This window comes from Drosophila takahashii, chromosome 2L (assembly GCF_030179915.1).
Source record: "Drosophila takahashii strain IR98-3 E-12201 chromosome 2L, DtakHiC1v2, whole genome shotgun sequence".
Taxonomy (NCBI): domain Eukaryota; kingdom Metazoa; phylum Arthropoda; class Insecta; order Diptera; family Drosophilidae; genus Drosophila; species Drosophila takahashii.
This window is the reverse complement of record NC_091678.1, coordinates 17258748-17272159: the sequence shown is the minus strand read 5'-3', so window position 1 is coordinate 17272159 and position 13412 is coordinate 17258748.

Below are 13412 nucleotides of genomic sequence, written 5' to 3'. Positions count from 1 at the left end.
GGGGTCGGGTTAGGAATAAGCAGCTCATGGCATTCGCGGATGCAACAAGCAGCCCTTGGACACCAGCACACATCTCAAAGGGTCATAACTATGAATGGAAAAGCCGGGGGAATACACTAAAAAAATGTCTTTTTTATACACACTTAAGTTTACCATAAAGGTAAAGGAGTATTATAGACCTTAATATATAATCCTACGAGTAAAAAAAATTTAAAAAAACATAAAAATAATATTTGTTCAACAGTATTAAAACAATCTTTATATTTAATTGCTTAATTGGATTTTACTCAAACTTTTGCCACATACATATATTTTTCCCGATACATATATTTATTCGCCGAAGTGTAGAGGAAATCCTGAAGAGAAATCAGGGAATAGAAACAGGCAAGGAGCTGTACATAAAGCCCAGCCAGAAAGAATGTCCGAAATGAGTGTAAATGGAGAAGGAGGAGCCCTCGAAGTGCGAAGGAAGTGTTTAGGCCAGCTCCTCCCATTTCATTCCTGTCCATTCACTCCCTCTCGTGGGACATCTGCCAATCTGTAGCGAACTAAACCCAATTAGGTCACATTAGGATTTGCGTGGTTTAATTAACTCAAATTGGTTGCACGGTCTGCAAATACCCAGGACAGAGTGCCTTATCTTCGTCTTTGACCAAATCCATTTCCATTTCCAAGACGCAGAAGGAAGGCCGGTAAAATCGGGTTATCTCACGGTGGCTTGGCTATACAACGTTATGTAATATTGGCTCTGTCTTTTAGACACGGTCGTCTTTAAGTAAATTAAAAATCCATGACAGAATTTATTATTTTTGTATTTTCCACATTTCCGGATATTTCCATCCTTTTTATGAAATATTTTAAACTGTAAACTTATAAACCTTTTCTGGGTATACAAAATATTTTAACAATATTATGACCACAAGAAAACGGTGCTAAATATTTCATGTACTTCTTATTTATAAAACAGTTAAATTATTTTCCTATTGTTTCTCTATTGTTCCAGCCCAGACATCAAAGAAAGTTCAATTTCTTTAACCTCTCTCCTTAAATTATATATGCTTCAACCATCGACTTTCGTTTACCGTTTTGGCCTATAATAAAAGGAGTTTTCTTTTTTGCACGTGGCTAGAAGTCGGCTTGTGGGTGGTTGGGTGGTGCTTCGTATTTGGTAGCAACGGCAACAAAGGCACCACCGAAAAACTACTCGAGAAACAACTGGGCAAAGTGGACTTGAAAAAGTTCGAGCACTCAAGCGTCGTCAGCATGTGTAATAAAGGTTATTTATGTATATTTTATCGCCCACCTCCGTTGCACCTGAAACCCCCCAGCCCAAGCAGCCCAACCACCCACCACGCTCTCAAGAGCCTTGAGATTGGCCGGCCAACTTGTTCGAGTGGTTTTAGCCAGGGTTAAGATTTATTTCGGCCATCTAGCTTAGCAATTAGACGAATGAAAAGTTGCTCATATAAATGCTAATTCCCGGGGTAAAAAAAAAAGAAAGAAAGAAAGAAAGCCGGGTCGAAATTGCAATTGCAATTGCAGCTCATTACGCGAAGGGAGGGAAATAAATTAAAATTCAAAAGGTGACACGGCATTAAGCTCAAGGAGCCAAGCACCTTGTGCCAAAGTGTCGAAACGGAAGTAATAAGTGATAAAACGGAAACTCAAAGACAAGGAGCAGGCACCGGATGCGCATGCAGTGCCAGAACTATTGCCAAAGCTAATCGCAAAAAAGAAGAAGGAGCAAAATGGTGGGAGGTTTTGGGGGTGGCGAAAACTTGGAGGGCTGAGTTGAAGAGGTGGCAAATTGACATGCAGCAATCGACCTTTATTAAAAAGTTTTTTTTTCGCCAACCGCCAAACCGAACGGAGAAAAAAGAGCGAGTGGCCCCCAAGACGCAATATATATGGGAAAACTTCCACTCACTTCCCTGCCCCGCCCCCCGGAAAATCCATCTGAGGGTCACCCCCGGGGCTCCGCTGGCAAACCAATAGAAAAATGTTTGTTTGCGGCAGCATCAGGAGTTGGAGCGGCAGCAGCAGTTGCCGCTGTTGTCCTTCTCGCAAAAAGCCAGAAACCCTGGAAACAGGGAAACCGGGAAGCCAGGACCCCAAGCGATGACAAAAGCTTATTGACAGATTATTCAACTGTTGGCACATATTGCCGCCATAGTTTGGCACCATCGGGCACAACAACAAGGCCAACAAATCAACCGGCAGCAGCCAACAAATCGACAAGCGTTTCAAGCAAATAATTAAAAAAGTTGCCATTATTAAAACAGAGCCAGGGCATCAGGCATCCTCAGCAGAAATAAGGACTGGAGTGAGGTCCTCATACAGTTTTGGGAGGGTGAAAATCTGAGTTGGATATGTGCAAATATTTTTTTAAAGAAAACTTATATAAAACTTAGAACGCCATACAAACAGAAGGAATATTTGAAATTATCTAGCAGCAAAAATGGAATGATGAATGAAAAATCTTATACTTTATTTCAATAATTAGTATTAAAACTTAATGGAACAGCATTTTTATTTATTAAATTTTAAGGTATCCCCAAGTCGTGCCAGCATCCCAAACAGTTAAAAATCCGTAAAAGAATTTCTTGGCCATTTCTGTGTAGCAATTCGTTTTGGTGCTATAATCGGTCAAACTCAGTGGTCTCAGACATCAACTGTCTTATGTTCAGCTGGCCCGAGGGAAAGTGTCTGTTTATTGAACCTTGTCTTAGCCCCAGTTGAAGTCGTAGTAGCAATCCGTAAACCCACATTCCACCTCAATTTTCACCGGGGACCACCACATACACTCGAGGGCGCTGCATTCAACTGCTTTATTGCTTCTCGGAGCAAAAGTTTTTTCTATAAAGCACAATATATATCTGCACATATAAGCAAACTCAGTTTTATATGAGATGTGTTCGTTGTTTGACTGGATAGTCCTTCGCGAAATACTCTAGTTTAAAAAAAAATATATAGTAATTTACATAAGATTTATTTAAATCTACAAAATAAACAGAAAGTATGTAATACTCTACCTATTATTTTGTAAAAATATTAAACTTTTAGTTTTATATGCTTTTGATAACAAAAATTTATTAAATGTGTCTTAAGGGTATACATAATTCAACGATCTTCAGCTGTTTTTCAAATTTTGTTTCTGTTTGTGGGTGGGGCAAACATTGTCGATTGTTTTGGCATATTGCGAAATATTGAACGAGGCAACGTTGATGCAGCTGCCGCCGGTGAGTGCTTCATTCTTTCCGACCACTTGGCGTATACTTAATATGCAACTGCAAGTGCAACTGCAATTCAAACACACAGACACACAGCCACAGACAAAAGCTCACAGATACTCTAGATGTAAGCTCACCGAGGGCTCCTTCCATTTCCATTTCCACTCTGAAATTGGGTTGATTCATGAGCCAAATCTAATAAGCATTAGGCAAGAGTATATTTCCCTCCTTCTCCATATCTGAATGCTGTATTTTTTCTTTTTTCTTGCATTTCCATGGACCGCAAAAGCCCAAAGAGCAAATGCACAAAACCGAAAACCAATGGACGCCAACAACAAGGAAAAATACGAAGCGAAAAACCAAAATGAATGAAGGAAATTCAAACAGTTTTCCGAGAGTTGCCAAAAACCGTTTTCTTCTGACCAGCACACACACTCACAGAAAAAATGAAGAAAATTCGAAAGGAAGAGGAAGAGAAGTGAAGAGAAGGGAGAGGAGCTGAGCGAAACGAGTGAACCAGTGAAAAACAAATCAAGTTGAAGTTTTCTCATTTCCATAACTAATGCAAAAATCCAATTTCTTATGCAAACATAAAATTTTCCACTCGCAATGGGCTGGTCGAATGAGGGGAGGTGGGCGGCTTTGGGGGGCCATGCATGCATACTATAAAATTCAGGTCAAGCAAACCATAAAATCATTCATCATTTTCGTGTAAGTGTTGGGCTACACGTACAAACAAAACACACACTCGCACTCTTACACACACACACCCAAGCTTAGAATCCTTCCCGGCCCTAAGTGTGAGTTTGTGTGTGGGAGTGGGTGCTGTGGTGGCTTTAAAAAAAAAGGCCGACGTTCGCATTTCCACAATAAAAATCAAGAAGCGAAAATGCCCCCCAAAAAGACCCAGCCCACATGCACGATACACAAATATAAAACAAAATAAAAATAATAATAATAATAATGAAGGAATCCCGAGACTGTGCAAGCGAGACAGGTGACAAGGGGCCTAGATAGACTCACACAGCCATACTTTTGCCGACACTCAAAGAAAAAATTTAGTTTTCTTTAAGAAATTAAAATGAGAAATTTTAAAGAAATTAAAAAAAATATCTCCAATATGTATGTTGAATTTCTATAACCTATTTGTGTTTTAAAACAAATATAATTGTGTTTTAAAACAAATAAAATTTTATTGAATTAAATTTCGTTCTAAAAGTTTTTTTTTATGTCCCCAAGTTTTTTTTATAAAATGGAAATAATAAATAAATATTAAAATAAATATTAATAATAAACAATTAAAATGAAAGTCCTACATTTTATATGTATATATTAAAGAAGTACAATTTTTATAATCTATTTAACCATTTAAAATGTAATACTAATAATTTTATTTAAGGTGTAGAACAAAAGGAGAGTAAAGGGAGGCAAGGGATAAGTGTCAAAAGAATTTGGCAATGCCTCTATGGTATGCCCATTTTTTATGCATCGTGAATTGTTGTTGCTTTCTGTGTGTGTGCGTGTGTTTGTTTTAATGGTAAATAGGCTATACCCCACGTCCTTTAAATTCTTCCATTCCTTATGTTTTTTTTGTATCTGCCTGCGTAGGCAATTTAAGCTTTGCTGACTCGACCGCCAAGGAAATGTTCTCATCTCTGTCCTGCTCATTTCATTTTTTATTTCCAAACAGAACCCACACATTTATTTAGAAGAATTTATTGTTGTCTACCTCGGAGCATAGATAAAATAGAAGAGAGCAAAAAGGAGGGCATAATAAAAGTTCAATTTAAATTCGTTTAGATTTTTTTGCACATTTTTGCTATCTTAATTGCCGTCGATATTGCCCACAAATCAAATAAATTATACAGGCACTGAGAAATCGGTTTCTACAAGAGTAAATTGAAAATGGCCTCTTTTTGTCAATTTAAATAAATCTCGGGAACAGCGCAAAAAGGAAGTCTTATGTTGGCATAAACTTAATTCGGATTACTCAATTTAGTTAATTTATTTGCTATACTTTTTGTTAAGGAAGTCCTTGAAATGTGGTATTTGCATTTTTTATGTTTTTTAAAACTTTAACAAGAACAATAAAAAACAAGTAAGCTATTTCCAGTTTTTATATATCATCTAGATATTTCTATGACAAAATAGAGTTTTTTATTTTTCCCACTCATAGTCAAACTTTTGTAAAATTTAAAAAGTATCTGTGTACCGCAAGCCAGAAAATTCCTGTCACTCACTCATCGTCGATATCAAATGCTTTACTAATGAAAACATAAAGCTCCAACTAATTACGAAATGAAAGTCAAATAATTTGATCAATGGCAAAATTGCAGCCAAGCAACGAACTTGTGTGGAACCTCCCCTAAAACCACCCAGCCACCCTGAACTCTTATTGGCTTCCAGCATAATTGTGTAACACAATGAACCAATTTAGGTTCGAGCTTTCTACATATATCTCTTTACACACACGCCACAAAGTTGATAACTTAATTTTTTAGCTTCAACACTAGGGAAAGTTGTTCGATGATGTGATATATGGGCACTTCCAAAATGTCGCTCGGGACATTTGCACACCTTTAAAGTTGAAAAAAAATTGTAAAACAATGGATTTTAATTTTAATTATGGGCTTTTCTTTTCACTCTTCCCAAGCTCTATTTTTGGTAAAAAGCTTAATTTTGTACCACTTTTAGTTTTTAAGATATCGGTAAAAAACTGCCGTATTCGCTCGGGACAAAAATAGAAGTGGATTTCGGGGAAGTTCATACAACACCAGAAATTAGCAAATTCTGATGGAATATTTGAATGCGATTTTTTTTTAGAATGTTGTTCAAACATGTCGCTGTGAAATGCTTTTGGTTTTACTCAAAAATTCCTTGCCGTTTTTTTTTTATGCAGTTTCAACCACATTCGCTCGGGACATGTCGCTCGGGACATTTTTTCCGACTGTTTTGTAAAGCGGGTTTCTTTACCTCTATCTCTCAATTGCTGGATGTTTTGCTTTTAACTTAATAGTTTAGCATGTGAATGAAGCATTCAGTACAGAAAAATGTCACATATTAGCATTCCTATAGGATAAATTTACAACAGAAGACAGGTCCAAAAAATAACAAAAAAATAGCCAAAAACTGATTTTTGCGTATATTGGTGGGGTTTGTCATAAAAATAATCAAACTATACTCCAAATTTGTAGTTAAGCTCAGTATCCAACTAATTAGAAACTAATATCGGGGCAAAATCATGTGGAAATATGTTTTATTCAAGTTTCAAGGTTTTAGGCTTGGTGGACTTTTTTTTGGAAGTGCCCATATATATTTTTTGCAAAGCTCCCTGCAGAATGTGGCCACTAATTTGGTCGATTGCACCACCCACCATTCCGGAAGAGTCTCTGGCAAGTAATTTATTTTATTTTGGAATCGAGCTGCTGGTGCCCATGCTAATCAAGGGCGAAAATGTCGTAGAATAATTTATTATAGTTTTGCTAACCGCTAACCACCCAACAACAAGACAACGTATCCCCCGAAAATATGTACACCCTATTATTCCCAACAACCCCACTCCCATTGTGTGTAGGGGCAAAAATTAATTGAATTTTTGTACCACAAATTCTTGAGCATTTTCTCGGCCTGGCATTTTCTGTTTAATTGCTGCCATCAGCGTAGCGGTTAAATTTTAGAATCGAGAGGGAGCGAGCAGCCCGGGAACCCAAGGCCTTTTGTCGGTTATTGTCCTTGCAGCTCGCTCGAAAGTCCCCACGCCCACCACATCTCATATTTAAAACGCATTTTTGCTATCAGTCCACCACTCCGATACCCGCCCCGACCTTTTATCCTTATCATAGTTGCGGTTTCTGGTCGAGGGGGTGACTCTCGGCGAGGGGCGGTGTTTCTTGTGGGTGACTGGGCGGTGGAAAAGCAGCCTTGACTGCTCGCCTTGCGGTTAGTGCCGCTGGCAATCAAAGCAATTACTTCTGCTTAGGCCCCTTTTTCTCTAATAAAATAATTGAATTGCGGCCATGTGGTAATATCTCCCCACTTCAAAGCCAATGAGCGAAATGCAATTAACCAACGGGATCGAATAGAATGAATCAACTGAGACGCTTCAAACTCAATTTATGTAGGAACTGGGGCAGCTAGTCAAAAGGAATTTTTATTCAATATTCATAATAGAATGGCAGAGACTTAATACCTTTGTTTATTAAATTGTGAAAATGTCTTACAATAAATATGAGCTAACCTTATTATTAGAACTTAGCACTAAGAAGTCTGAAAAAGTATTATGAAGTGCCAGTCTTTATTTTATTTTAAATTTTAAGAATGAAAGAAAAAATTGAAAAATTATTGTATTAATAAATTTTGTTTAAGAGTTAATGAGTTAAATCTTAAATCAATTTATGGGATATCATATAAATATTTTACATTTAATATTATATATTTAATAAAAAATTTAAATCGAAATCGAACCGAAAAACTATATTCCCACTTTGAGTTTCCTCGATTTTTTCCGAAATACCTCAATTACCTGCATCGGCTGACTAACTACCAGGATACGAGGCAATCTCCTGAGCTCGCTTTGAGTCCTACAAATTGGTATAAGGAGTTCTGCAGCGGCGGTACAAAGAAATCCGTGTAGGTCCTGGCTGCAACAAAGTGTTTGCCGTCGTCGTAGTCCCTGATGCTCCACTTTACGCATATGCAAAATATTTAAGTGCAGTCGGCAAAGAGCAAAGCAAAGCCTCAAAACACACTCGACAGGAATCCAGCAGGCCCCCGCCCATATTTCCACCTTTTCGCCACCCGAAACTCACACTCCCACCCACCGTTTTCAGGATTTTCCAGCCCACATCAAACCATCTGAGGCAGCCCCAATTGCAACCACGCACTCAAAAATGTTAACCGTCTTATTTTTGCCACGTTGGTGATGGCGACGTTTCCCTCCAAAAAACCACCGCCTCCGCCCAAAAACTTCCCCATTCCTCCCGCTCCTGCTGCACTGCGTCTGCAACACACATTTCGAGTGCTGCACAAACATTTGCACAGTGAAACGAGGCGATGATGAACGGGGAGGTGTGGGCTGGAAAAGCGGCGCCTAAATGTATGCAGCATATAATTATTGATGGAGTGCGAGTGTTGGAGCAGGCCTGAAAATGATGAGTATACTTAAAGGCAATGGGTGGAGGGGGTGGGGTTGAGGGGGGTTTTGGGAATGTGTGGACTCCCTGCTAGTTAATGTTGTTAGCAGGTGCTCGAGACATTTGCATATGTTTGTGGTTCATTGCAAGTGCGAATCCATTAACATCAAGTGAAGCATTAGATGGAGTGCACTCAGAAAAAGGGGGTGAGCATCAACGTCAAAGTTTGAGCAGTTTTCAAAAAGTATTATTAATGATTTTGATACCATTTTTTTTGTATTATTTCATTCCAAGGGATAATATTATGCTATTTTGCCTAACTTTCTTACCTCTAATTCTAATAATTAAAAAATAAAAGATGGTATTTTGTAAAGGTCTTTCACATATATATTTATAGTACACTATTTTCCTTATAAAAAAATCTCTAAAGCTATGCAGACACTAAAAAAAGCCAAACTTCACAAATTACTAATTGCTAATACCAGAAATAAAATTATTAATAAATTAAAAATTATAGTAGACGTGATAAACAAATACTTATCCTATAAACAATATAAGCCAGCACAATTTTTAGAATCTAGCTATTCCCCCATGTCTTATTTACTAGTCCTAAACTATTTGCAAAGTGTAAACTATTCTTTTTCAGATAGGAGAAATCAGGGCAGGGTTTGTGGGGAGGACTAAGATGGAGAGCTTTTGAGTGTAGGGAGAGATTCTTAAGTACCCCAGTGGCTGGTTATAATTTTCTCATTAGTCAGCCTAAGAATTTCTATATACCACAGAGGCAATAAATCCAAGGAATCCCAAAAAAGCAGGAACGAAAAAATTCCAAAGAAATTCTACAGACAGCAACGGAAATTGAGGGAGTGCAGAAAGGGCAGAGGAGCAATGTGGAGCAGAAAGAAAAAAGTCAATATAAGGAAATTAATTTCCAAAGTCGAGACCGACCATAGCTGAAATCAGTGGGGGAGGGGGGTTTTGGGGGGAAGACAATCTTAAGGATTGGCGACCAACACATAAAATTCAATTAACCCGCAAATACACACAGAGAAAATGCGGGACGGAGTGTGGAAGGGAGTTCGGCCCCCCTGGCACTTGTCAGCTCACTTGAAGGAGTTACTTGGACTTGGACTTGGACTACACACACACACACATATGTACCCCCTAACACCCCAACTGACGCTCACATAAAAGCAATTGAAAGAACATGCGAAAAACAATAAAAAGAAATTAAGGTAAAGTAGCCAGCGAGGGGAGGACCAAAGGGGCCAGGCGGGCGGAAAGGGAATCATTGAATCATTTAATTAGCGTTTAGATTGCACACACACACACTCAGACTCGCACATCCAGCTTATTGAATATGTAAGCTGGTGTGGGTGACAGAGGGGCAAGAACCATTTTCAATTAGTTTGCCAACCAATTTATGCGGCTACTACAAGAAACGAGCCAAAATAATGAAGGAAAGCGGATAACATGGCAATGAGTCTACTTACACACACATGTGTGTGTGGCAGTATGGGTGCCCCTATCCATGAGATGGTGGAATACAGTCAGTGCCTTCGTCACATTTTCGGTTAAAGAAAGTAGCATACCATTGCCGACCAGACCAAAAAGGAGAGGACCAGAACAGAACAGAACCAAACAGTACAGAAGAGGCCAAGCCAGGACATTCTCTCGGCAGGCTGAAAAGGATGAAAACCACAAAAACCGCTGCCAACAACAAATAGGCCCATCGGGCCATACTGAGAAAATAAAAGACATTCGTCCACGTTGATCTTGGAATATAACAAGCTTGATAAGCTTATTATCTTTTTAAAAATAAAAAATATTATAAATATGTCCATATTTAATATTTAACTTAAAGATAACAGATAATTTCGATGAAAATTTGTTTAGACTCGGAAATCAAAAACGTTTAAAATAAAAATGTTATGAAATCGTTTGGGAAGAACGTGATAAATAATAAAATCTGTATATGGTAAAAGGATAGATTTTTTGTTATTTTTTAAATAAGTTAACTTTTTTTCTTTGAGTGCTTAACTGGCCCCTAGAGTCATGGATCTGTAGCCTCCGCTTCGACTCCGCTCGCAGCCAAAACCACAACAAGCCAAATAAAATGTGTTCTTCTTTCTTTGGCTCGGCTCTTTTAATACATAAAAAAATATACATTCATACATATATTTGCTTTTTTGTTCTCCAGGCAGACCGAAGGAACGGGGGATACAGAGGAATTCAGAGACAAACACAAAGTAGCCGCGGGCAATTCACAAAAGAGTAAAAATTATTGATTTATTTGCTATGGTTTCATTAACCGCCCACAGCTGGACCCGCTGCGAGATCATTTCTATAATAAAAGTACAACGACAGCGGCAGGAACCGCAGCGAACAGAAACCAGACATCCTTTAACAATTATTATTCAATATTTACAGACAGATATGAACCATTGATTATCAAGATTAATGGGGGAGAAAATTTAAGTTTAATTTGTCGGAAAATTCGGAAAAGTTCTCTTGATTTTGATCTTTTAACGGGAAAGCGAAAAAAACTTTAGAGAAAGTAGCAAGAAAAACTTTAATGCAATCAATTTTATATTATACTACGTCATTAACGTTTTCTTGGATAAAGAAAGAAGATTAGTACCACACAATTTTGATGAAATGGGATTTTATGTCATAAAACAGAAAACAAGTCAAGCCAAAACATGAAATATTTATTTAAAGAATTTAAAAATAAATATTCTCACTAATAATACAAAAATATTTTATTAATTACTTCAGGCACTGAAAAGGGAAAACTTTAATAATTCTTTCCGTCAGGATGAATAGAAACAAATGGGCGATAATTATTTTTCTGTATAAAAAAGGTATAAAGTAATTTACATACTTATGTGCAGCTTCATGTACATCAGTGATGGATACGTAAAATGCAAAGGCAGAGAAATACAAAAAGCCAATCATATGCAGCGGCTACATAATAAATAATGTCAACACTTACGGTACGGACTCCCTGGATGTTGATGGGCGGCAAATCATATATACACAGTATTATATATGCATTGCCCGGTCAATTGAAATGGAATTGGATTCTGTCAAGGCATATCGATAGTGCCCGGAATAAATCGACGTGGAAAAAGGACGAAGGGTGGGCTTTTGGTTGGATGGGTGAACTCACAGTTCGATTCATCGTTGTCATCGCAGTTGAATGACACAAATTTTTATTGCCTTTTCAACGTTCGACAGACCGGCGAGAGAATATTAATACGTATACCTCCAACCAATCTGAAGTTGGCCAGTACATCAGGTCAAAGCACTCTCTTTTAGGGACGGCAAAAATAGTGCATATTCGCTGGGATTTTAGTCCTCACGTTCTAGTGTGTTACCTGTAAAGATTTCCATGTTGGGAATTTAATATAAGTTAAATATATTCTTTTTCTTATTTGCAAGGTATTCAAGAATATATTTCTTTAATATCGCTATCGATATACCATATACAATTTCCCTGCTCTATGAATTTCTCTACTGACCATGCACCCCCGATTTATATATACTACATACATATCTATCGAGTGCGTGTGCAGCAGACCAAACCGCAGACAATAATGGTACAATAATTATATAATAGAGCTATTACCTGAACACAAAATTGCCTTCGTCAAAGCACCAAAGCCAAACCTTCGGCCACCATTTTTTCCCCTTTTCTCTACCTTTTTCAAAAATTTACTTGATGGGTTTTCGATGCGAATTATGGTCTGGAGATGCGGTAGGCCGAACTGCAACCCCCTAAGCTGGAAAAAACGGGGCGGAAAAAAGCGCAGAGGAGACTTCGGGCCAAAAACTGTCACAGCAAATATTTTTCGACATCCCATCCGAAATGTGCCGGAATCAGTCAGTCGTAGCTTAAGAGCTTCATCCCCCCCACATACACATGCAGGAGGCCAGGATGTGGAAAAAGGACCCAGACCAGATGAAGGCAAAAGACCGCACTAAAGCTATTTTAACAAGGAAAGGGACTGGAAACAACAGCGGCCGGCTTCGAGGGCCAAAGAAAAGGGGAAAAACTCCATTTACGCTTGCTTAGTTCCTTTTAGTATAAAGTTTAAGCTTAATCCAGCATAAAATCAACTGGTAAATTTTTTATGTGCCCCTGCCCGGCGATTCGCCCATCAAAAAGATTAAAGAGTTAAATGTTATACCCGTTGCGAGCGGCCGGGAATCGAGGGAATCGGGCCTAAAACTATATACTGGCATCGAATATGATTATAGGGGTTCATTCATGCAATCTCTTCGCCGTTCGGTCTCTGTTTTTCAGCTTTTTTATCTCTCTATGCAACATAAGCCTGTTATGATGGAAAGGACATGTGATCTAATCAATTGGCTTACAATAAATTTGTCGATTGAGCAACGCCCCAGTTTAGAGAACTAAGCTAAGGACATTGAGAAAAATTAAAGATTGTTTTCGATTGGTATTTTAGTAGTTATAAATGCTCGATTTTGGTTCGCAATCATACTAAATATTAAAAACAAATGTAATAATAATTTATAAAATGTGTTCTTTCTTTAAATTTACACACAACAACCAATATAAATCATTTTAGAAATATAATATTTAAATAAAATAATGGCAATAAATATATAAATTTTCTAAATATTAAAGAATAAAAGTGGCGACATTTTTCAATTTATCTCAGTATTAATCAAACTCAATATTGAAAATAATAATAATTTTTAATAGCGGTTCTTTCTTTCAATTTACACACAACAACAAACATTAATATTTTCAGAAATAAATCTACAATATTTAAATTAAATAATGGCAATAAATATGATTTCTATAAAATAAATATTGTTAAATTTTCCTAATATATTAAAGTGTAGATTTCGATTGCAGCTTTGGATATTATTTTGAATAAAAATATGAATGCAAGCATTATTTATATTTGACACTTATTCACATTTTTTTCAGTGCACCTGTCAGCCATGTGCATATGGATCTGACCAGACCCGGGTCCGGATTTTTGGTCCCGGTTTTGGTTCTGGTCCAGGTGCGGTG